Here is a 23698-nt window from a genome sequence, read left to right as displayed (position 1 = left end):
ATGTCTTAATCAACAGAAGTACCATCCATAAATGGGAAATAAAAGGTTATCAAACAGTTGTTTTCTTTTTAAGAATGGACGTTTTGAAAGATGAAGAACTGGATATCAGGCACTGGAACACCACCCTTTGCTGGTCTTTTATTTGTACTAGGCATTCTTGAAAGAGTTGTAAAATTAAAAACCAGTGCAGAATTAATGGATGAATTGATTGAATCTAATAATCACTGGTCCATTAGTTACATTTCAGAAGAATGAACAGGGAGATTGCTCAATAAAGCTAGACAGAAAGGACAGCTTGGGTGGGGGAGTGTCATTTTTGACCGAGGATTGGCACAGGATTAATAGACTGAGGGTCATATTTATACTTTTTGACGCAAAACTGCGCTAACGCAGTTTTGCGCCAAAAAAATTAGCGCCGGCTAACGCCATTCTGAAGCGCCATGCGGGCGCCGTATTTATTCAATGACGTTAGACGGCGTTAGCCGCCGGCGCTGTCTGGTGTGCGTTAAAAAAAACGACGTACACCAGGCAGCGCCGGGGTAGGGGGAAAATGGAGTATGGGCGTCCACAAATGGTGCAAGTCAAGCTGAGACAATTTTTGCGCCTCAACCCGATTTGCGCCATTTTTTTACGACGCCCAACCCCCATTGAAATGACTCCTGTCTTAGCAAAGACAGGAGTCATGCCCCCTTGCCCAATGGCCATGCCCAGGGGACTTCGGTCCCCTGGGCATGGTCATTGGGCATAGTGGCATGTAGGGGGGCACAAATCAGGCCCCCCTATGCCACAAAAAAAATAAAAAAAAAATACTTACCTGAACTTACCTTAATGTCCCTGGGGTGGGTCCCTCCATCCTTGGGTGTCCTCCTGGGTTGGGCCAGGGTGGCAGGGGGTGTCCCTGGGGGCAGGGGAGGGCACCTCTGGGCTCATTCTGAGCCCACAGGTCCCTTAACGCCTGCCCTGACCCAGGCGTTAAAATCCGGCGCTAATGCAGGTTTTTTAGACCCACCCACTCCCGGGCGTCATTTTTGCCCGGGAGTATAAATACGACGCATATGCATCGGAGTCATTTTTTAAGACGGGAACGCCTCCCTTGCATATCATTAACGCTAGGAAGGTGTTCACGCAAAAAAATGACGCTAACTCCATGAACTTTGGCGCTAGACGCGTCTAACGACAAAGTATAAATATGGAGTTAGTTTTGCGTCGAAAAAAACGATGCCAATTCGGCGCAAACAGAGTATAAATATGCCCCTGAATTTTTCTGTGAAAAGAGGAGCAAACCTCTGGCAGATGTAATTCTACATGAAGTAGCTCCTGTACAAAACACCTGACTTTCAATATAGTAGTAATCCGTAGGTGCAAGCTAAATGTTTCGGATATTTGAATGAGGGCGAAGAGAGTTAGTGATATATTATTGGTAAGTGTCCAAAAATAGCAGGGAATTGGGCCTCCATCAATGAATATTGCACTTGTAAGCTTATTATCAACTTGGCCCAGCATATTCAAGCCATTATATTGGAGGTTTTCTCAGATCCTAAGATGCAGGTGAGAGGTAAAGTGAAGCTGTTCTTGGTCAGTTTGATATCTAGATCCCTAATCCCACAAAATTGGAAGTCCTGAGGTCTGCCTACCCTTGTATATTAGCAGTCCAAAATGGCGAAGTTTATGAGTCTGGAATGTCATGCAATTTGATCTGGTTCATACATGAAATGTCTTAAGTTAAGGGAAGAGCTATAATGCATTTGCATACTAGTATGTTGAGAATTCTTTGTTATTAGTGATTCTTTACAGAACATATGGGGAAGAACAAGTGGCTAACTTTATTTATTTAACAACTGCATTGTATTGAGCTTTCTATGTTCTATATGGTTATGTGATGTATTTATGTGTACTCTTCTAATAAAAATAAAATAATTAAAAAACATCAGCAGATAGTTTTCACACTAAGTGAAATACAAAAGTCTATGGGAAATGCATTGAAATTAAACTTCATTTTGGGATACCCCTTTTTTCTTTGCACCCCCCTTGACCAAACGCTGTGGAACTTTCAGTTATCTCAAAATGAAATTGGGGCAGCAGGTTTGCAAAGTTTCATGCACATTTGTCAAACATTCGTCTAACTGGTACGAAAATAGTAAGGGACAAATATAAAAAAAATCCCACTCCCTTGTCATTCTATGTTTTCACTGAAAAACACAAAGGTTAAAATAACTTTATAGGTGAATATGTCAGTGAAATTCACCAGGTATAGTTAGGACAGCATGAACTGCTTATGACCTCACATTTTACATCATGTCCTATGCCATAATTTATGACATCATTAATGAAATATCAAGTGACATCATTCATGAAATCACTGATTACATCATCTAATCTTCTCTTGTACACATTACTCTATAAACTAGTTTGCCTTTTGAGGACAGATTTTTTCAGTGAATTTCTAAGGTTTTTTAAAAAACAAAACAGATCTTTTTATCACCCCTAACTATAATGTTATTTTAACCTTTAGATTTTTCAGTGAAATCGTAGGTTTTTTTTTAACATGTAGTACTATTTTATCACCATATGTGAAGCAAACCACTCACCATGCAGGCCTTTGGCCAGGCCCTGCTGAAAACATTCCACAGGCAGCAACCTCACACTATGCTTTGAAGGGAGTTGCCAACAGGGCCTGTTGCCAGGCTCTGTGGCCACCTTACACAGTGACAGCCAATCACCCTGCAGGCCTTTCGCCAGGCCCTGCTGAAAACATTCCACAGGCAGGAACCTCACACTATGCTTTGAAGGGAGTTGCCAACAGGGCCTGTGGCCAGGCTCTGTGGCCAGCTTACCCAGTGGCAGCCAATCACCTTGCAGGCAGCAAACCCCATGTTGCGCATGGCCTTTCATCATGGGGGGATCAATCTTAAAACTAACATCATAGCCTCCCTCCCCATAAAAAGTATCTTCAGCCATGAGGGTGTGCTCCCTGAGGCCTTTTGAGGCACAGGGAGGGCAGCTGTGTGGCTCTCTTCCCATATAATCTAATTTTGGCCCCTGGGGTGGGCTCCACCAGGCCAATGGAGGCACAGGGTGGTGGACTGCAGGGTCACTCTCCCCATCCTGGAGGGCCTGCACTTCTTTTTCTGCCTCAAGCATTTACTGCAAGCAAAAGACACTTCTGGGCAAGAGTGAGCTGAAGGGGCAGGGAGTGGCTTTAGATGGATTGAAGAGGCCCGAGATGGCTTCAGGATTACGCTGCCTCAGTATTCTGTGTTTTGTGCATTTAATTGCAGCAGCTGAGTGTTTAAGAGGAGGGCTTTGAGCACCAGCATGTTTTTATTTACAAATTAAGCACTGTTTCTAAGGTTCTTTCATTTAACTCAGAATTTTTCAGAAATAATGCACGATCTTTAGACAGATCAAATGAGAAACAGAGGAACAGAGCACAATTTCTGCTCACTGTTTCGGACTTGGGCTGTTTGCATTTCATGCATTAATTCAGAGAAATACTGAGTTATATGTATGAACTTTCTACACCTCAAACACAGAAAACAGGCATTGGACTCTGCTCTTCACTGGAGCAACTCTTTGTAATTCAACCCCAGGAAGGTGGCTGCAGGGAAAGACTGGCTACACCAAGAAGTGGGCAAATTGGGGGACTTGGATTGGAGGCACATACGAGTAATGGAAAAAAAACAGTGAAATAAGCTATGAAATGTGGCTTTTTCTGTGGTTGGAGGCAGTTTAGTGCCTAGAGGGAGGGGCCACTATGATTGACTGCAACATCCTCCCACAGCAGTCAATGGAGGCAGGTGATAACACTAGCACATAAGGAAACATATAAAAAGAAACAAAATAACATTTTACATTAAATTCTATTTTAATTCTTTAAGTCTTTATCACATATTTTTAAATAAAGCAATCAAAAAGGTAATTGTTTTTTTGCCCATACTAAATGTTAAATACAATAAATTGTAAAAAAAAATATTTAAAAAATCAAATGAAATCACAAAATCCCAAATGGTAAAGTAAGGGATGGGGGAATAACCGCTAATTAATGTCATAAAACTAATTAAGTTAACATGTAAGAATATATATTAGATCAGGTGTGCTGGCCCTTGTTATTGTAGTAGCCCTAAGTGAATAGGAGTTAGGGAAATGTCTTTTAATATTTTCAAATAAAAAAAAATCTTTCCTTTTTTTTTTATTTGAAAACTTATTTTCTTTAAATTCACTATTGCGTTCCGTAATGAGCTCATTCCTGGTGGAAGAGATGTCCACAAACAGGGAGAACTGTACTTATAGTAACTATCCAGTCATAAATTCGATTGTAGTAGTCTCCACCCCCTCATGTGAGGAGGTGGGGGTTTATAAGTCTGCATCTATTCATGGAAACTGTGAAATCTATCAATTATTGAATTTACACCTACATGTAGATGTAGATCTATATGTGAAGAGATATACACTTGCAAGCATACACTTCTGAATAGAGTAGTAAGGCCCATATTTATGAAAAATGACACACAACTGCATCATAATTTTTAACGCAAGCTAACCTCATTCCCTAGAGCAATCTGTGCACCATATTTAAAAAATGTTGCACAATGGCACTAAGGAATGGTTAGTGACAAGAAAGATGATACTAACTATTGCAACATGCCTTAAGGAAAAATGGCGCTAATGCTGCAAAAGTGGCGCTAGACCGTTTTGCGCACAAATTTATCACGCAAAACGGGTTAGCACCATTTTTTACCGCATTAGCAACAAAAAACAATGCTCAAGCAAGAAAAATACAAATTCGAACACAAGATGGAGATTGCAGGCCAGGAGAGACCCCAGGGAGACCCCAATCACCCAAGTACCAGCCAGGAGGGTCCACCAAAGTCCCAGGAGAAGAAGAAGAGGAAGCACAAGTGTACACTGTCGTAAGATCCTCTCCCGCCTTCTGCATTGCCTTCATAACTACTGTGGTGGTGTTTGGGGTTGCTGCAGTGGTGATGGAGGGACCTGTTGTCATCGCTGACGTCTGCAGCATGTGCAAAGCTTGAGCAATGACACTTCCATGTTGTCCTGGAGGTTGCTAATGCTCCTTCTGTGTGTTTTCCTTAAGTAGTGGTGTGTGGGCCTCTCTTTAACGCCTGGTCTGACCAGGCGTTAAATTTTGATGCTAATAGGCCTTCGCGTCTTTTTTTGGGTTTGCTTCCATAGTGTATGTCGTATTTGCTTTGGAAGTTAAATATGGTGCTGGAGGGCTAATGTCATTTTTTGGAAGGGAATGGCTACCTTAAATATCATTGTTGCAAAGCAACGCAAAGTGGGTTGTCGCTTCCCAAAATTACACTTACTCAGATATTTTGATGCTAGACGGGTCTAGAATCAAAATATAAATATGGAGTTGAGTTAGTGCTGCTTTAGCATAAAAAAAGACACTAAGGTGGCAAAAACTTTCCATAAATATGGGCCGAAGGGAGCTCTTGTAAATTTAATCTCAGACTAAGATACCACAGAGAAATTCAGTAAATTATTTTCATTTTTTTTAATTCATCTATAAGTGTGACATAGTTTATCACCTATCCTTCAGAGTCATTAGCTCTGGTGATGATAAATGTTATGTTATGTTATGGTATGTTATGTTATGTTATCAGCATTTATAGAGAGCACAAAACCTGAGGGTATCAAGGCTCCATTTTGAGTAAAGAGCCAAGTTATAAGCCGTTTTTAAAAAATAGAAACATTTTCCTTCTCTGCTATATTGAGCGGCAGGGAGTTCCATAGATTGGCCGCTGCCACCGAGAAAGCCCTACCTCCCCATCTGGCGCTGCAAAATCTAGGGACAGTCGCAGTCTGTGAGAAGAGGATCTGAGCGATCTTGTAGGCACATACCAGTGTAACATAGCATTAAGATGTTCAGTGTTATTATGATAAAGGGCTTTATGAACCAGAAACAAGGTCTTAAAGACAATTCTCTTTTTAATGGAGAGCCAGTGAAGAGTTTTCAGACCCTCCCTAATAGAGGCCTGCCTGGGAACGTTCAGGATAAGCCCAGCAGCTGTGTTTTGTGTCACCTGCAGCTTATTAATACCTCTCTTATCCATATTAAGAAAGAGGGAATTACAAAAATCTAAACGAAAGGCAATAAGAGCAATAACAACTGTTTGTTGTAAATCATTGGGGATAAAAGGGAAGATCTTCCTCAGTATTCTGATTATATAGAAACAGGCATTAGATGTAAGACTGGTTTCAGTATTACAGGTCAGGGAGTTATCAACTAAAACACCTAAATTTCAGGCAGGCTCCACAGGAGGGGGAAGAGGACCACATTCCACGGGCCACCAGGTATCAGACCATATGGATTTCTGGACCCACTTTTGTCATGGGTGATTCGAGGATTACCTGAGGTTTTGTGAAATTCTATTAACTCACAAAATTATTTCAGATTTGAGGTTTAAAGATCTGAGCAAATATTTGATGTAGGTTACAAAAAAACGGAAGCTGTTGGCGCTTGTGTGGTGGTGGAAATGGCTGTGGAGCTCTCTTAGTAGAAGACTGGCCAGAGCAGGAAAACATCCCTGACCAAGCAGAGCCTGCAGCTCGATTTTGGCCTCTAGTAACTCAGTTTCCTTTGTTCTTCGATTTGCCCCAGATGAAGTGTTCCTCGCTGCTGTGCAGTAGGGGCGTGTACTGTAGGTGTGTCCATACCTATTGCTCAACAAGTCTGTGAAAGATTTTCAGGCTGTGCCCCATTGACTTAGTGCTTGCAGTCTCTCTTTTATTGAGCCTGGTATGCCCTGGTTAAACTGGTGCCCTTTCAGGCACTGGTGGGGCTGCTCACATATTAGGTGCTTTGAGGTGGGTTTTTTCTGCCAGTGGTGACTTTAGTTGATGCCAAAGTCGATTCCTTTGTTGAGATCTGGGACAGCTAACCTAGGCTGGGACTCATCTTGCAAGCCTCACTCCTTCGCAGCTAGACCGAATTATCCTGCAGAGCTCCTAGTGGAAGTGGTGCCCTCTAGTGGCCTCTGGCAGCACTGCAGCTTCTAGTCCTTGTTAGCAGCAGCTTTGATCACAGGCTGTCTCCTTGGGCAGGCAGGTTTTGCAGAGGAGCCCAAGGGTAATGCTTTTCCAGCCTTGGCGGCTTCAGTTGAACATTATTCTGCATGGGGTGGCCTCACTTTTCTTAGACTGATTCAAATCAGTGAAAGTCTCCAACTCAAGTCCCAAGTGTTGTAACCAACATTACAAGCATGCCCAAGAACATACTGAATGCTGTGGCCAATCAGAGGGAGAAACTGAAAGCTGCATCCCACATAGCCAGTCATAGGCTGAATTTGATGTTTATATCTAGCAGTCAGTCCTTAAGTATTACCATCAAATACAACTACTATTCATAGTATTTATATCAGGGAGTGCCTTAGGGGGTGTGGCAGTATCAGAATTCACAGCAAACATTATTCCGTTGTGGCACTAGATCAGCTTCTATTTTAACCCACGACTGGAAAGCTTTGATGCACAAGTTCACATCATGTCAACAAAATTGGGGGAGTTGTGCAGTAGGCTACCATATCTTAGAGACTTTCTGGGAGCAGTATTTTTTGTACACGTTTGTATAGTCCCTTAGTCCTTTTGTCTCACTATAGCCCATATTTATACTTTTTTAGCGCCGCATTTGTGCCACTTTTTGACGCAAAAGCGGCGTAAACTTACAAAATGCAATTGTATTTTGTAAGTTTGCCCCACTTTTGCGTCAAAAAGCGGCGCAAATGCAGCGCTAAAAAAGTATAAATATAGGCCGTATATATACTATGCTAGGCACTTGTGGTCGTTGAAGTCTTGCACAATAACAGAACTCTTTGTGGATATTTTAGTTTGCAGCTGTTTACTTGCATGACACTCATCGGAATATTGTGAAGCAATGCAACAGTTGTACATGCGCACAGCTAGTCTTGAGGCCATTGAGGTTGTCCCAGAGATGTTTGGCTGCAGTCCCATGGACAGGCCCTAAACTGGCTACGCATCAGCCATTTAGACATGTGGTAACTTGATGTTAGTCTTTGTTATTGCACATAGCTGGAAGAAGCAGCTTTCAGGATTCTATATGGGTTTAGGAATAATGGTTGAAAAACTGCTTTGAGTGAATTACAGAACTGTTCTGGTATGAATATATAGTTTGTGACATTTGAGCTACAAACGTGTAGTTGGTGCATAGTAGCTGAAGTTTTGTGAAGGAACAGTAGTACATTGAGCTATTGCGACAATACCCTTGATCAGAAATGTGTTTTCTTAAGTTTTATGATATGTAACATTTATAATGTGGGCTATAGGCATTGGTCTCTCGGCATGTAAGTAAATCATCCATGAACTTATTTAGGCCTTATTTATACATTTAAGTGGCAAAAGATTGACAGAAGAGGCACATTTTTAAGATGAGAATGGCATGACAGGGTGGAGGTCTTGGAGCATAGGCAGACAGAGAGTGAATCCCAGAGTCTTGCTGCCAAAACTGAAAACATTGGACCATCTGTTCTTTGCTTTTTGAACATGGCTTACATTTTATGCCATATGAGTGAAGAATCATTCTATACATCAAAGCCCTAATCTGGAAGTGAACCCTGCTTACAAGAAAACAATAGTGAGAGGCGTCAGGGTTGGACTGGCCTATAGGGCAATGAGGCAGAGCCGGAAGGGCTGCTGTTAGGCCTTACAGCCTTAAGGTGGTCATCTCCCAAATTCTTGCCTGCATCCCTCCACTTTTCTGACACTGTTTTTTTTGGGTTTTAGGACTCTGCACACTTTACCACTGCTAACCAGTGCTAAAGTGAATATGCTCACTCCCTCAAACATGGTAACATTGGTTCATCTCCAATTGGCATATTTGATTTACTTATAAGTCCCTAGTAAAGTACACTACATGTGCCTGGGGCCTGTAATTTAAATGAAACTATTGGACCTGCAGCACTGATTGTGCCACCCATATAAGTAGCCCCTTACATGTCTCAGCCTGCCATTGCAAGGCCTGTGTGTACAGTTTCACAGCCACTTCGACTTGGCATTTAAAAGTTCTTGCTTAGCCGTAAACTCCCCTTTTTCCACATATAAGTCACCCCTAAGGTAGGCCCTAGGTAACCCACAGAGCAGGGTGCTATGTAGGTAAAAGGCAGGACATGTATATATGTATTTTATATGTCCTGTTAGGGTAAAACCCCTACATTTGTTTTCCACTACTGTGAGGCCTGTTCCTTTCATAGATTAGCATTATGGCTGTCCTCTTATACTTTGTGAGTGGTAGATTTTGATCTGAAAGGGGTACCCAGGGCATATTTAGTATGGCCAGAATGGTAATAGAAAATCCTGCTTATTGGTGATGTTGGATTTAATATTACTATTTTAGAAGTGCCACTTTTATAAAGTGAGCATTTCTCTGCACTTAAAACCATCTGTGCCTTACAGCCTACCTCCAATCCATGTATAGTATGTGCTGGTTGACAGCTCCCTTGTGCATTTCACCCAGGCAACCACAAACACAGGACAATAAGTCTCATCTGCATTCATCTGCATTTTGAATGGGTCTTCCTGGGCTGGGAGGGTGGAGAGCCTGACACTTACATTTAAAAGACCAGTGGCCTGCCCTCACACAATAGACTGATCAACCCACCACTAGGACCCTGGAGGCAGGACTGTACTGAAAGGGGAGCTTGTACACCACAAAACCACTCTTTGAAGTCTCCCCCACTTCAAAAGCATTTTTGGGTCTATAAACTGAGTCTCTGACCCCACCAACTAAGACACTTCCTGGCCTACACCTGCATCCTGTCAAGAGTAATTGCCTGGCAGCCCAGAGGCTCATCTGGATGCTTTGCTGAGAAGGACTGCTGACCTGCTATCCTGCTAGACTGATTTACCTGGAAGGACACTGCCTTCCCCCAAAAGTGCTCTTCAAGGGCTTGGATTGAGCTTGCCTCATGTTTTTGAAGTCTCACGGCTTTCATCTCTTCAAAGCAACTCCTTGTGCGTCGAAAATCAACACAGCGCCTGTGGAAAACAACGCAAGCCTGCCTTGCGATCAAGAAATTGCCGCACAGAGAACAACACAGCCTGACTTCCCGAGTGGAAATTCGACTGGTGTCTGCCTTGCGATGGAAAAATTCGACACATCTCCTACCCGATTGATGCAGCATCAGTGCCTTCTTCCAGCTCGTCAAGAATTTTCACGCATCATCCATGGGTGTCAAAATATCCCCCCAACACAGTGTGGAACCAAGACTGCGTGCCAAAAAATTACGCAAATCCCTTGCAGTGTGGAAAGAAACAATGCATAGTCTGTGCCATGCCAGAAAATTTGATGCACCGCCTTATTTTTTCACGCATCTCCTCCTCTGCGGGCTCCGTGCATCGTTATTTTGGACTCATACCAGGTACTGTGTGTATCAAAAAGACAACTGTTTATTTCTAAGGATTGAGACTCTTTTAAACCATTTAAAAGTGATATTTCAACTTGTGCTTATTGGATCTTTGTCCTTTTTACCTTGTTTTATTCAGATAAAAGTTAAGCCTGACTGTTCAGTGCAAGCTACCAGAGGGTGGGCACAAGATAATTTGGATTGTGTTTGACTTACCCTGACTAGGATTGTGGTCCCTACTTGGACAAGGGTGCATACCTCTGCCAACTAGAGGTCCCATTTCTAATAGCTGTTCTTACAGATCAGTGTGTGGGACTTTTTATTTAGCAGTTTATGGGCCAGTTTATGGCCAGGTAGGCATGTTTTAACTGTTTTTGTATTTCTTTGATATTAAAACAAATATTGCCTGCAGCAAACACAAATGCATGCAGTCTCCCACACCTTGCAAAATACGGATACAGTGGTGGTCATTCTGACCTCGGCGGTAAAAGGCGCCTACCGCCGGTCAGAAATCCTCCATAATCCCGCCGCGGTCGCGGAAACCCGCCACGGTCATTCTGACCCGCAGAAGGCAAACCTCCGAAAATCCGACCGCCACAACAGACCGCCAGACCAGCGGTCGGCGGAAAGGTGGAGGTGACCAAACCTCCACCGCCACGCCAACAGAAATACGCCCATGCCATTACGACCCACGAATCCACGCGGCGGTCATTCAAACGCGGTATTCCATTGGCGGGACACACCGGCGCGGTCAGAATACACACAAACGAACAAAACTCACCCACATTGGACGATTTGAATCCCACACACCTGATACACATACACACACCACTCCCACACACACAATACAATATAAAACACCCACCCACATCACCCACAAACCCCTACGCTTAAAAATTCGTAAAGAAGGCAAGAGCGAGACACCAGCATCCAAAACATAACAGCCACAGCCACTCAACACCATCACCCACACACTATCCACACACAAAACAACACACACCACCACACTCAACTCACTTAAATACACATACTCCACCCCACACATCATACACACCACCCCATGGCACCCCAAAGACAACCCCGCTTCACAGACGAAGAACTCAGGGTTATGGTGGAGGAAATCGTTCGTGTAGAGCCCCAGCTGTTCGGCACACAGATACAATACACCAGCATTGCCCGGAGGACGGAGCTATGGCAGAGGATTGTCGACAGGGTGAACGCAGTGGGACAGCACCCCAGAAATCGGGAAGACATCAGGAAGCGATGGAACGACCTACGGGGGAAGGTGCGTTCCATGGTATCCAGGCACAACATCGCCGTGCAGAAGACTGGCGGAGGACCCCCACCTCAACCCCCACAATTCACATCATGGGAGGAGGAAGTCTTGAACATCCTGCATCCTGACGGCCTCGCAGGAGTCGGCGGAGGAATGGATACTGGTAAGTTGAAGCTTCAATACTGCTTCCCCCCCACCTGCATGCCAAATCAGACCCCAACCCTCACCCCCATCCTCGAACCCCACCCTCACCCCCACCCCCACCCTCACCCCCACCCTCACCCCCACCACCATCCTCACCCCCACCACCATCCTCACCCCCACCCCCAGCACACCTATTCCCCGCCAATGTCTCACCATCACAACCCACACATCCCAAAACCTAGGCCTGCATGCGTCCACTAAGCATGGACACCCATCACCAAAGCATGCCCAATGCATATACACATCCCCCCCACAAGCCACCCTCACCAAAGCCCCCACACACGAATGCCAGCACTTGGGGACACGGGAACCCACAGATACACCCATATGCCACACATTGAAACTATAACCATACCTCTATACCCCTGCAGGACCCGACCGTCAACACACCGCGGCGGAGGGGCCAGAATTATCCACACCCCCCACCCAAGAGGCCGTCAGCGATGACAGCAGCTCTGTCGATCTGGACACCGATGACCAGCCCGGACCATCGGGGACCTCTGGACAGTCGGTTCCCCTCACACAGGCACAGGCCACTATAGACCCTAACCCCTCTGGGAACACCAGCACAGCTCCCACCCAGCGGGCCCATGCCTCTGTCTCCAGGGCGCGTCAATCTGCGGTGTGTCTACCACTACAGGGCACCCAGGATAACCCACCACCCCAACAACAACAGGGACCTGGGGGCAGTGGTAGTGGGCACACCGGCCAGGGGGCAGAGGCCCAGGGAAACAGGGCAACTCGGCGGGCAGCTGTGCGACAGGGGGGGGAGGAGAGGCCCAGGGAACCCACTCTCCACGAGGTCCTCACCACCATCATGGGAGCATACAACCGCTCCCAGGAGACGATGGCGACGGTACTGGCCCGGTTCCAGGAGATCCAGGTGCTGCAGGAGGAACACTATCGGGGGTACAGGGAGGACATCCGAGCCATCAACACCACCCTGGTTACCATGGTAGGGCTGCTGCAGGACCTCGTAAACAGCAGGGCGGACACTGAACAACACCCAAGGGCCCCTGCCACTAGCCGGGACCAAGAACAGCCATCCACCTCCGCCGGCGCTAGTGGACAGGAGGCCCCCGCACAGCAGCAGCCCACCAGACCCCCACCTCCTGCAGGAGAAGAACCACCCCGCAAGAGGGCCCTGAGATCTCGCAAGACAGAGTAGGATGTCAAGACCCCCGCCAGCAATGGATACCACCTGATGTCATCCCACTGTCCCACATTGTCACCCTGTCCATCCTCGAACTGCCCATGCTCCATCTCTCCACAGGCCTCTGGACAATGCACCTGTGTGACTGTTACTCTGGACTCTGCCATGGACATTCCTTCACCATAGCCCCCACCCACTTGAAACCACCCATCCCATTTTGAGCACTTCAATAAACACCTATTTTGCACCAAAATATCAGGAGTCTGGCTGTGATTTCAATAGATTGTAATTGACATGACAGTGCAAATATGTCCTTGTACATGGTGAAGTCAACAAACAGCTGCCACAAAGCTGTAGTCCATGGGGAAACGAAGCACAGGACTCGTAGTGGGGACCCCAGATCTGAAATAGGGAGGGAAAAGCCAAAACTCAGTCATCATACACTGGGGCAAATAGACAGGCAGCAGAGATGCTGCAGAGTAGTTAACATTTACTAAATTATCTTTGAAATGTTACCTGTGTCCTATTGGAAGTACTGTTCAATGATTCTGTCCCTGTTGTCTGTTTCAGCCCCGTCGTCTTCCTCCTCGTCACTCTCCTCAGGTTCCACCGCTGCCACAACACCACCGTCTCGACCATCCTCCTGCAGGAAACGCACCTGGCGGCGCAAAGCCAGGTTGTGAAGCATGCAGCAGGCCACGATGATGTGACACACCTTCTTAGGTGAGTACATTAGGGATCCACCGGTCATATGCAGGCAGCGAAACCTGGCCTTTAGGAGGCCAAAGGTGCGTTCGATCACCCTCCTAGTACGCCCATGGGCCTCATTGTACCGTTCCTCTGCCCTGGTCCGGGGATTCCTTACTGGGGTCAGTAGCCACGACAGGTTGGGGTACCCAGAGTCCCCCACTAGCCATACACGGTGTCTCTGTAGCTGTTCCATCACGTAAGGGATGCTGCTATTCCTCAGGATGTAGGCGTCATGCACTGACCCTGGGAATTTGGCATTTACATGCGAGATGTACTGGTCAGCCAAACACACCACCTGGATGTTCATTGAATGGTAACTTTTTCTGTTCCTGTACACCTGCTCCCTGTCTCTTGGGGGAACCAAAGCCACATGGGTCCCATCAATGGCACCAATTACGTTGGGAATATGTCCAAGGGCGTAGAAATCACCCTTCACTGTAGCCAGTTCGCCCACCTCAGGGAAAATGATGTAGTTCCTCACGGATTTCATCAGGGCAGACAACACTCTGGATAACACCTTTGAAAACATGGGCTGAGACATCCCGGAAGCAATTCCCACGGTTGTCTGAAATGACCCACTTGCCAAGAAATGGAGTACTGACATGACCTGCACCAGAGGGGGAATCCCTGTGGGTTGGCGGATGGGGGACATCAGGTCGGGCTCCAGCCGGGCACACAGTTCATGGATAGTGGCACGGTTAAGACGGTAGGTCAGGATAATGTGGCGTTCTTCCATTGTCGACAGGTCCACCAGCGGTCGGTACATGGGAGGATTCATCGGTCTCCTCGCCCAACCCAGCGGACGGTGCCTAGGAAGGACAACATGGAGCACACAGTCAGGCAACCCACAGGTACGTACTCACAGCTAGCACAGTATACGATTCTCTATGCAGTGAATGGCGTGTCTGAGTGGCTATGCAAGGCCTAGGCCTGTGTGACGCAGTTGAAATTGAGCCATGTGGGCCCTGGAAATGGCGGCTGCCTGACCTGTGAAGTGTGACAATGGGATGTGAGGTCAATGCGCTGGAGTGGCACACCGCGGCGGGCGGCGGGCGAAGACCGCGGCGCGAAGCCGCATTGGTTAACATTGAAGCCTATGGGTTTCAGGAGCCAATGGCGAAGGGCGCCGGCGGTGGCGGGACGCACCGCCGCGGTACGCACCGCCGCGGACGTGACCGCCATTTTCTATCTACTTATCCACTTGCGACTTGAACTTTCACAGGAGAGGACCTATACTGCAAGTGTTGCTGTGACCTCGGTCTGGAAAGGACAATGGCTGCTGCGACTGGGGAAAGGGCCCCTGCCTTCACTGGAGAGGAGTTGGAGAAACTTGTGGATGGGGTCCTCCCCCAGTATGCGCTACTCTACGGTCCTCCAGACCAACAAGTGAGTTTAATTCTATCTGGATTTGGGGCCACTGGCTGGCTTGGGGGCCTGGCGGGGATGGGGGGCATGTTGGGCCTGGCGGGGGGCCTGGCGGGGATGGGGGGCATGTTGGGCATGGCGGGGGGCCTGGCGGGGGGCCTGGCGGGGATGGGGGGCATGTTGGGCCTGGCGGGGGGCCTGGCGGGGATGGGGGGCATGTTGGGCCTGGCGGGGGGCCTGGCGGGGATGGGGGGCATGTTGGGCATGGCGGGGGGCCTGGCGGGGGGCCTGGCGGGATGGGGGGCATGTTGGGGCTGGCGGGGGGCCTGGCGGGGGGCCTGGCGGGGATGGGGGGCATGTTGGGGCTGGCGGGGGGCCTGGCGGGGATGGGGGGCATGTTGGGGCTGGCGGGGGGCCTGGCGGGGATGGGGGGCATGTTGGGCATGGCGGGGGGCCTGGCGGGGATGGGGGGCGTTGGGCCACTGGAAAGGAAAATGCTGAGTAACTTGAACGTGGTATTTCTCCCTCCCTGTACGTGTCACATAGGTCCGCGCCCATGAGAAGATCGGGATTTGGCGTGCCATCGCCAAGGAAGTCCGGGCCCTGGGGGTCCACCATCGACGGGGCACCCACTGCCGCAAGAGGTGGGAGGACATCCGCCGCGGGACCAAGAAGACCGCCGAGTCTCTGCTGGGGATGGCCTCCCAACGTAGGCGGGGTGCCTGCCGTCAACTGAGCCCCCTGATGTTCCGGATCCTGGCGGTGGCCTACCCTGATTTGGATGGGCGCGTGAGGGCAGCACAGCAGACACAAGGGGGTGAGTCCAAGCATTATCTACTCTGTTGTTGCGCAGTGGAGGTGTCTGGGTGGGGGAGGAGGGCTGTGGGTCCCCCTAGGCCAGGGCGATATCTGTAGGCTGGGCACCCCCGTAAGCCCCTGTGTCCCCAGCCACCACCCTCAGTAGTGTGTCAGTACAGCCATCCCTGGGCCGTGTCATCCATGGGTGCAGTTGTCAACTCTAGGCGTGTAGGGCATGTTCCACGGAATGCGTAGCGGACCCCAAGTGCGCAACTTAGTGCAGGGGGCATCTGTGTCTGTCATGTCCGCTAACTGTACCGGAGATCCATGTAATCAATATCCCTTTATTTCTCTCTCCCCCCCCCTTTTTGTTTGTCTTTCTGTGCTTGTGTGCATCAGCATCATCAGGCGGAGGAGAAGTGGCATCGGGGCAGGAGGGAGCTGCATCTCACATGGCCCAGGAGGGCCATGCCACAGAGTCAGACTGGACCAGTGAGACGGAGGGCGAGGGGAGCTCCACGACCGGGACGACTGGAGCCTGCAGCGACACGGACACGTCCTCGGAAGGGGGCTCCCTTGCGGGGGTGGCACCATCCGTGCCCCCCGCCATTACAGGTACAGCCGCCACCCAGCGCACCATCTCCGCCCTCCCAGCAGCCCCTCCGCGTTCGCCCCGTGCCCGCTCTGCCAGGAAGCCGGGCATCTCCTTCGCCCCAGGCACCTCAGGCCCTGCCCCTGTTACCCCCGCTGCCCTCAGTGAGGAGGTCATTGACCTCCTCCGAACGCTCATTGTTGGGCAGACTACCCTTTTGAATGCCATCCAGGGGGTGGAGAGGGAGGTTCATCGCAGCAATGCGTACCTGGAGGGCATTCATTCGGGTCAGGCTGCCCATCAGCGATCGTTCCAGGCTCTGGCCTCAGCACTGACGGCAGCCATTGTCCCTGTCTCCTGCCTGCCTCTACTAACTCCCTCCTCCCAGTCTCCTGTTCCTCTGCCTGTCCCACCCACACCATCAGACCAGCCTGCACACACCTCAACACCCAAGAGAAGCTCATCCAAACATAAGCACCACAGATCACGCAGACATTCACACACGCAACATTCCGATGCAGACATGCCAACAGTCACTACCACCTCTGTGACCCCCACCTCCTCGTCTCCCTCCTCCCTCCCTGTGACGTCTACACTCACACCTCCATTCACCTCACCATCAGCCAGTGTTTCCATCACCAGCACACCCTCCACTCCAGTCCGCACACGTGCAGTCACCACCCCCACTGCCATTTACACGTCCCCTGTGTCCTCTCCCACTGTGTCTGTCACCCCCTCTTCCACACCACACAAACGCAGCCACCCACCCACCCAACAGCCATCCACCTCACGACAGCCTATCCCTCCTGCACCTGCACCCAAAGACAGCAAACGTGACTCACCTACAACCACATCCTCTCCCTCCACTCCCATTCCCACTGTACCTACCACTCTCCATTGTCCCAAGAAGCTCTTCCTCGCCACTACTAACTTCTTTCCTGACCCTGAGCCCCCCCCTCCTTCTCGTCGGGGTAAGAAGAGCACCTCAGCCACCACCAGCCCTGCAGCCCCCTTGACAAGGGTGCAGGGGTATTGGAGCCCGCCAGCCCGCATGTCTGGATCTTCGCCCAGCAGCAAGGGGACAGCCAGCCCACCCCCTGGGAAGAGGAGCAGAAGGCGGAAGGGGCGCCGCAGGAGCCCGCCTTCTACATCCCCCCCGGACACCACCCAGAGACAGTCACCAGCCACAGCTCCAAAGGGAGGAAAGGGCCACAGGCCGACAACTAAGGAGGGCAAGGGCAGCAAGTTGGAGAGGTCAGGCAGCAGGCCTGCTGCCCAGGAGGAGCCCACAACCCCCATAGCCGTTGCCCCGGGAGGAACCGGCACAGCTGCCCCGGGAGAGCCCACCAGCCCCATAGCCGCTGCCCAGGGAGGACCCAGCCCAGCTGGCCAGGAGGGCCCCACCACCCACAGCCCAGGTGGGCAGTGAAGGAGCACCATCCCCGCTGCCCAGGAGGGCACCACCAGGCATTTAGCAGTTGGCCATAGACCGTCCGCCGTCTCAAGAACCGCTGAACTGGGCCCTTCAAGGCAAGAACCGCTGAACTGGGCCCCGCCGTCTCAAGAACCGCTGAACTGGGCCCCGCCGTCTCAAGAACCGCTGAACTGGGCCCTTCAAGGCAAGAACCGCTGAACTGGGCCCTTCAAGGCAAGAACCGCTGAACTGGGCCCCGCCGTCTCAAGAACCGCTGAACTGGGCCCTTCAAGGCAAGAACCGCTGAACGGGGCCCTTCAAGGCAAGAACCGCTGAACTGGGCCCTGCCGTCTCAAGAACCGCTGAACTGGGCCCTTCAAGGCAAGAACCGCTGAACTGGGCCCTTCAAGGCAAGAACCGCTGAACTGGGCCCCGCCGTCTCAAGAACCGCTGAACTGGGCCCTTCAAGGCAAGAACCGCTGAACTGGGCCCTTCAAGGCAAGAACCGCTGAACTGGGCCCCGCCGTCTCAAGAACCGCTGAACTGGGCCTTTCAAGGCAAGAACCGCTGAACTGGGCCCTTCAAGGCAAGAACCGCTGAACTGGGCCCCGCCGTCTCAAGAACCGCTGAACTGGGCCCCGCCGTCTCAAGAACCGCTGAACTGGGCCCCGCCGTCTCAAGAACCGCTGAACTGGGCCCTTCAGGGCAAGAACCGCTGGCCCTTTGGCAGACGTGGCAGGGCAGGATCTATCTCGGGCAGGGCTGCAGGATGTCCTCTGGCCAACTTGCCTCCTCCAGTGGCAGTGGGGTCTGTTATGGACTGTATGGACTGTGGCTTTGCTCTCCCCAGGATGGCCCAGTGGGCAGGCCACCCACTGTATGGACTGTATGGACTGTGGCTTTGCTCTCCCCAGGATGGCCCAGTGGGCAGGCCACCCACTGTATGGACTGTTTGGACTGTGGCTTTGCTCTCCCCAGGATGGCCCAGTGGGCAGGCCACCCACTGTATGGACTGTATGGACTGTGGCTTTGCTCTCCCCAGGATGGCCCAGTGGGCAGGCCACCCACTGTATGGACTGTTTGGACTGTGGCTTTGCTCTCCCCAGGATGGCCCAGTGGGCAGGCCACCCACTGTATGGACTGTTTGGACTGTGGCTTTGCTCTCCCCAGGATGGCCCAGTGGGCAGGCCACCCACTGTATGGACTGTATGGACTGTGGCTTTGCTCTCCCCAGGATGGCCCAGTGGGCAGGCCACCCACTGTATGGACTGTATGGACTGTGGCTTTGCTCTCCCCAGGATGGCCCAGTGGGCAGGCCACCCACTGTATGGACTGTTTGGACTGTGGCTTTGCTCTCCCCAGGATGGCCCAGTGGGCAGGCCACCCACTGTATGGACTGTATGGACTGTGGCTTTGCTCTCCCCAGGATGGCCCAGTGGTCATGGAGTCCCCTCGTGGATCTGGCGTTGTGTACTCAAGTGGCTGAGGTGCCCCCCCTTCCCTTCCCCCTGAGGTGCCTGTCCTATTTTCTTTCTGATGCCCCTGCAGTGTTCTCTCCGTGGAGTTCTTGTTGTGGGACTGGGCCTTGCCCCTTTGCACAGGACCCCTGTGATCCACGGACAGTGGTTGGACTACATTTAGTAGCTGTATATATTTTGTACATAGTTTATTTATTTTTTGGGATTAATGGCGTACATATTTCAATATATCTGCCCGTTTATGATCTCTTCTTTTGGTCTTTGCATTATTTCGGAGGGGGGTGGTTTGTGGGTTGTGACAGTGATCTGTGGAAATGCATTGATGTGTGTGTTGTAGTGGGTGTGGGTGGGTGGGTGTGTGCCGGTAATCTTTTCCCTCCCCTGTGTCGTAGGTGCAGTACTCACCGATGTCTTCCGCGCCGCCGGGCGTGCTCCTGGTATATGAGGAGGAATAGGAGTGCGGGGATGACCTGTAACTCTGGCTCCATACTGCCGGAATCTCGCCTGGAGTGCGTAGAGGTGAGCGTTTTCCCGTTCGTAGTCTGTTTCCGCCGTGTTCTTATCGGCGGTGCTCCCGCCCCGGAAAAGGTGGCAGATTGGTGGGTCGTAATAGGGTGGGCGGTACTTTGTCTGCCGCCGGGCTGTTGGCGGGAACCGCCGCGCTGTTTGTTTGTACCGCTGTGGCGGTCGGAGTGTTAAGTTGGCGGGCTGTGTTGGCGGTTCCCGCCAGGGTCAGAATGCCATTTTTAATACCGCCGGTCTGTTCGCGGTCCGACCGCCGCCTCTCCGCCGACCGCCAAGGTCAGAATGAGGGCCAGTGTGTCTTTACTAGTTTAAAAATGGGCTGCTTTGCAAATGTGGGTCACTTTTATATCTATCTGGTTCATTAACGTTTATTTTGGTGCCTGGACCTATTTTGTGTCCCCGTCCGATCTCTATAGGTGTTTATGAATTTTAGTGGAGGAAAGGGAAATGACAGACATGTGTATAACTTTATAACTGTAGTTGTTTTTATTTTTGGCTATGTTATTGACCAAGTTCAGGATAACAGGTTGACAGAAGAAATAATATACACAACACATGCAAGAAAAGATATAAGTAGGGAGTAAGAAAAGAACATAGGTAGGTATTTAGTGTGAAATAGCAGTTTATTTAATTTTAATTTTAGATGGGGAGTCAGATATTCTATGATCAGAGAGGTGATCTCCATTTTTGTTTTCCTGTTTTCCCTATATGCTAATAATGCACATCTGATTGCCTTTCTTTGCTTTACTTTCGTATTTTAGTTTATTGTTTGTTTCTGATCCTCTTCCTTTGAGGAAGCTAGGTACTCACTATACCAATCTGAATTAGTGTTGACAGAGTGACTTCAGGGGATTGTAGGGTCCATAAGACTCCACGATCATTTATAGAGAAAGTCACTTTCCAATTTTGTTGATGTCTGGTAATTTGTTTGTCAATTTACCTGTGATCCTAAACTGGAACATCTCTTGACCATAAGAACGACTCCAAAAAATTAAACACAGTGCAATTTTTGCAGAAATATTTTTTAGTGGGTTCTAGAAATTCTATAGACATCAGGTTCCCCATCCTGCAGTAAATGACTACAGAATGTGACCCAAGAAGATCTTCTTGACATACCTTACCTCAATTTCACAAAGCAAGTAATAGCAACAGATCACTCAATGTGGCATGCTGTGTAGAGTGCCAAACCGAGCCATCCAAAATAGACTTAGGGCCTCATTAAAAGTTTGGCGGTCCCTGGACTGCCATGGTGGTGGTCTAACAACCACCGGCTTGGTGGTCAGATTGTCGTATAATAAGTCATGCCGGCATATGGAGCAAGGACGACAGCGGTCTCACCGGCACCATGGGCACCACCAGGTAGCTCAGGCTGCCGTGGTTGCCAGGCAGAATAAAAAGGTTGGCGTAGCCTGTGTTTCTGCCGGACACATTACGAGGTTGCACACTGCCAATGTGACCGTATCAGTCCAACAACCATGTCTTAGCAGAAATGGACAGTATAAAGGGAGTAACTCACCTGCAGGAAGCCTCATACGTCAGAAATGGCCATGGAGCCCATCACACATGTCCTGCAGCTGCTGATCGTTGAAGGAGACCAAAATCTTCGCCACTATGGATGTAACCAATTGTAAATACACACAGCTACCTGTGTCATGCAGGTCAACAACAGGTCATCGTTCTGTCAGCCACATCATATACCCCAAGTATGCCTCTCATTGTGTCCCATGTCAGAATCAAACAAAATAAGGACACATCCACAGTAACAATATGCTCCTTTGGGCAGGTCACTCAGACTGCACCCCAACACTACACAAAAACACACGTCTGACTATCTCAGGTACAGGTATGGTGAAGTGTATACAACATTGTCTCACACAAAATCAACAACACAGCAACATCACATCTACAGATACAACACACACACTCACATTGCATACATGCCATGGTCTGTCGCAACATTCAACACACATGTGTATGGCTTTGGCCACTAACACTAAACAGCCCTGCAATGGACACACCACACACAGCACACATATTGCAACACAATGGAAGGATTATAGGATGCACAATACATAGAGAGACAAATATACAAAGATCACTATGCAAACAATGCCTGCAAAATAGGGCTGTGGCCATCAGGAGCACTCAGGGACAGAGGCTACACTGGGACACATATCACTTTGCACATGCCCCTCAGCAACCTCTGCAAAGGAACTAGCCCTACATGTATCTCAGGGACAAACAATACTAGACCCATGCCAATCTGCACAATGTGGAAGTACAAGTCAAAAAATCAAACACAACTATGACTGCATGGGACACACTTCTACATGAAGTAGCTGCAAGATACACACAGCTAAATAGACACATTTAGGTGGAGGGGTTATAGAAGGTAGTGGGTGACTGGGTACCATCATTGAGGAGGCAATAACCTGAAAAGTTCTCTGTTGGGCAGACATTGCACCATGAATACCTTCCAGGAATGCTTTCATCTAATGGAGTTGTGTTGCCAATCCCTGTATGGCATTCACAATGGCTGTCTGACCCCTAGAGATACTTCTCAAGAGGTCAATAGCCTCCACACTCAGGGCAGCAGGGGCAACAGGAGTTGGGGCAGAGATGCCTGCAGCAATAGAGACGACCACTCTCTTGGTTGCACGGGTACAGTCGAATGTGTGGGGAGCAACAGGGAGGGTGGTGATAGAACTGGTGGTGGTGGCAAAGATGGCACTGGGCTAAGCCCCAATGGTTCTGCCACCAGTAGGGAGTGTCCACTGGAGTAAGAATCCGAAGATGAAGATGATGTTGTTTCAGTCTCTCCTGTTGCACTCACCTCACCCTCTGGCCACTAGGTCCCTCTGTGTCAGTGGTGTCTTGACCAGAGGTCCCGTGGCCTGATGCAGCCCCACTTGGCTGTGCCCTGTCTCCTTCCCTTCCCTGGGCTGATGCTACAAAAAGAAAGAGAAATAGGGTCATCACATGTCCAGGATCACACTTGAAAAACAGTTCTGATTATCAAACATTGCCGTGATGTCAAGTAGGCCCCAGAAAAAAACTCCACCTAAGTGGCCCATAGATGTGCCATACCATATGCATGCATACCATCTGAACTGTCAACAGTTGTCCACAGGAAAATCAGGATCTCAGACAACTACAATTTCATGACCGAAGTTGTGCAATCGCAATAACCATTGAACTAGTTAGAGGCCTCATCACCCTCAATGCTTTGTCCCATGGACAATACCTCATTTACCTGTTTTTATACAATAGTAGGCCAATACCAACTGCATACCCACAGATCCCACACAAGGGCATGCACACAACTATTTTTCAAATAGATAATGATCCAACAATATGAAATTATGCTAAAAAATCACGCCTTGTTGCTGACAAAAGACAAATAGCCTGGAGAAGGAGACATGAAAATAGTCATGTCACACTGGTGCAGTTCCACAATGCATGCCTCAGCAAGTGATATTTGTCCCAGTGGAGTCATGGAGGTAGTATTAACGTTGCTCAGATAGGTCACACACTTGGCATGGAAATGGACACCGTAGACACCATGTGCAATATATCGGGTAGAGATGTCTCTAAAATCCATAACATAATGAATCAACAAACTCCAGGGAAATCACTGCTAATGTGTAGCACCTCTTACAATGACATACCCTGAGTGCATCAGTAGATGCCATTAGTTCCATGGATGTTGGAAAGGCCCAGAGATTTGCAAGTACTTGTTGAAGCCCAACAACATGTTACCC

Source organism: Pleurodeles waltl, chromosome 2_1, assembly GCF_031143425.1.
Source record: "Pleurodeles waltl isolate 20211129_DDA chromosome 2_1, aPleWal1.hap1.20221129, whole genome shotgun sequence".
NCBI lineage: Eukaryota > Metazoa > Chordata > Amphibia > Caudata > Salamandridae > Pleurodeles > Pleurodeles waltl.
Note: the sequence above shows the minus strand (reverse complement) of the source record.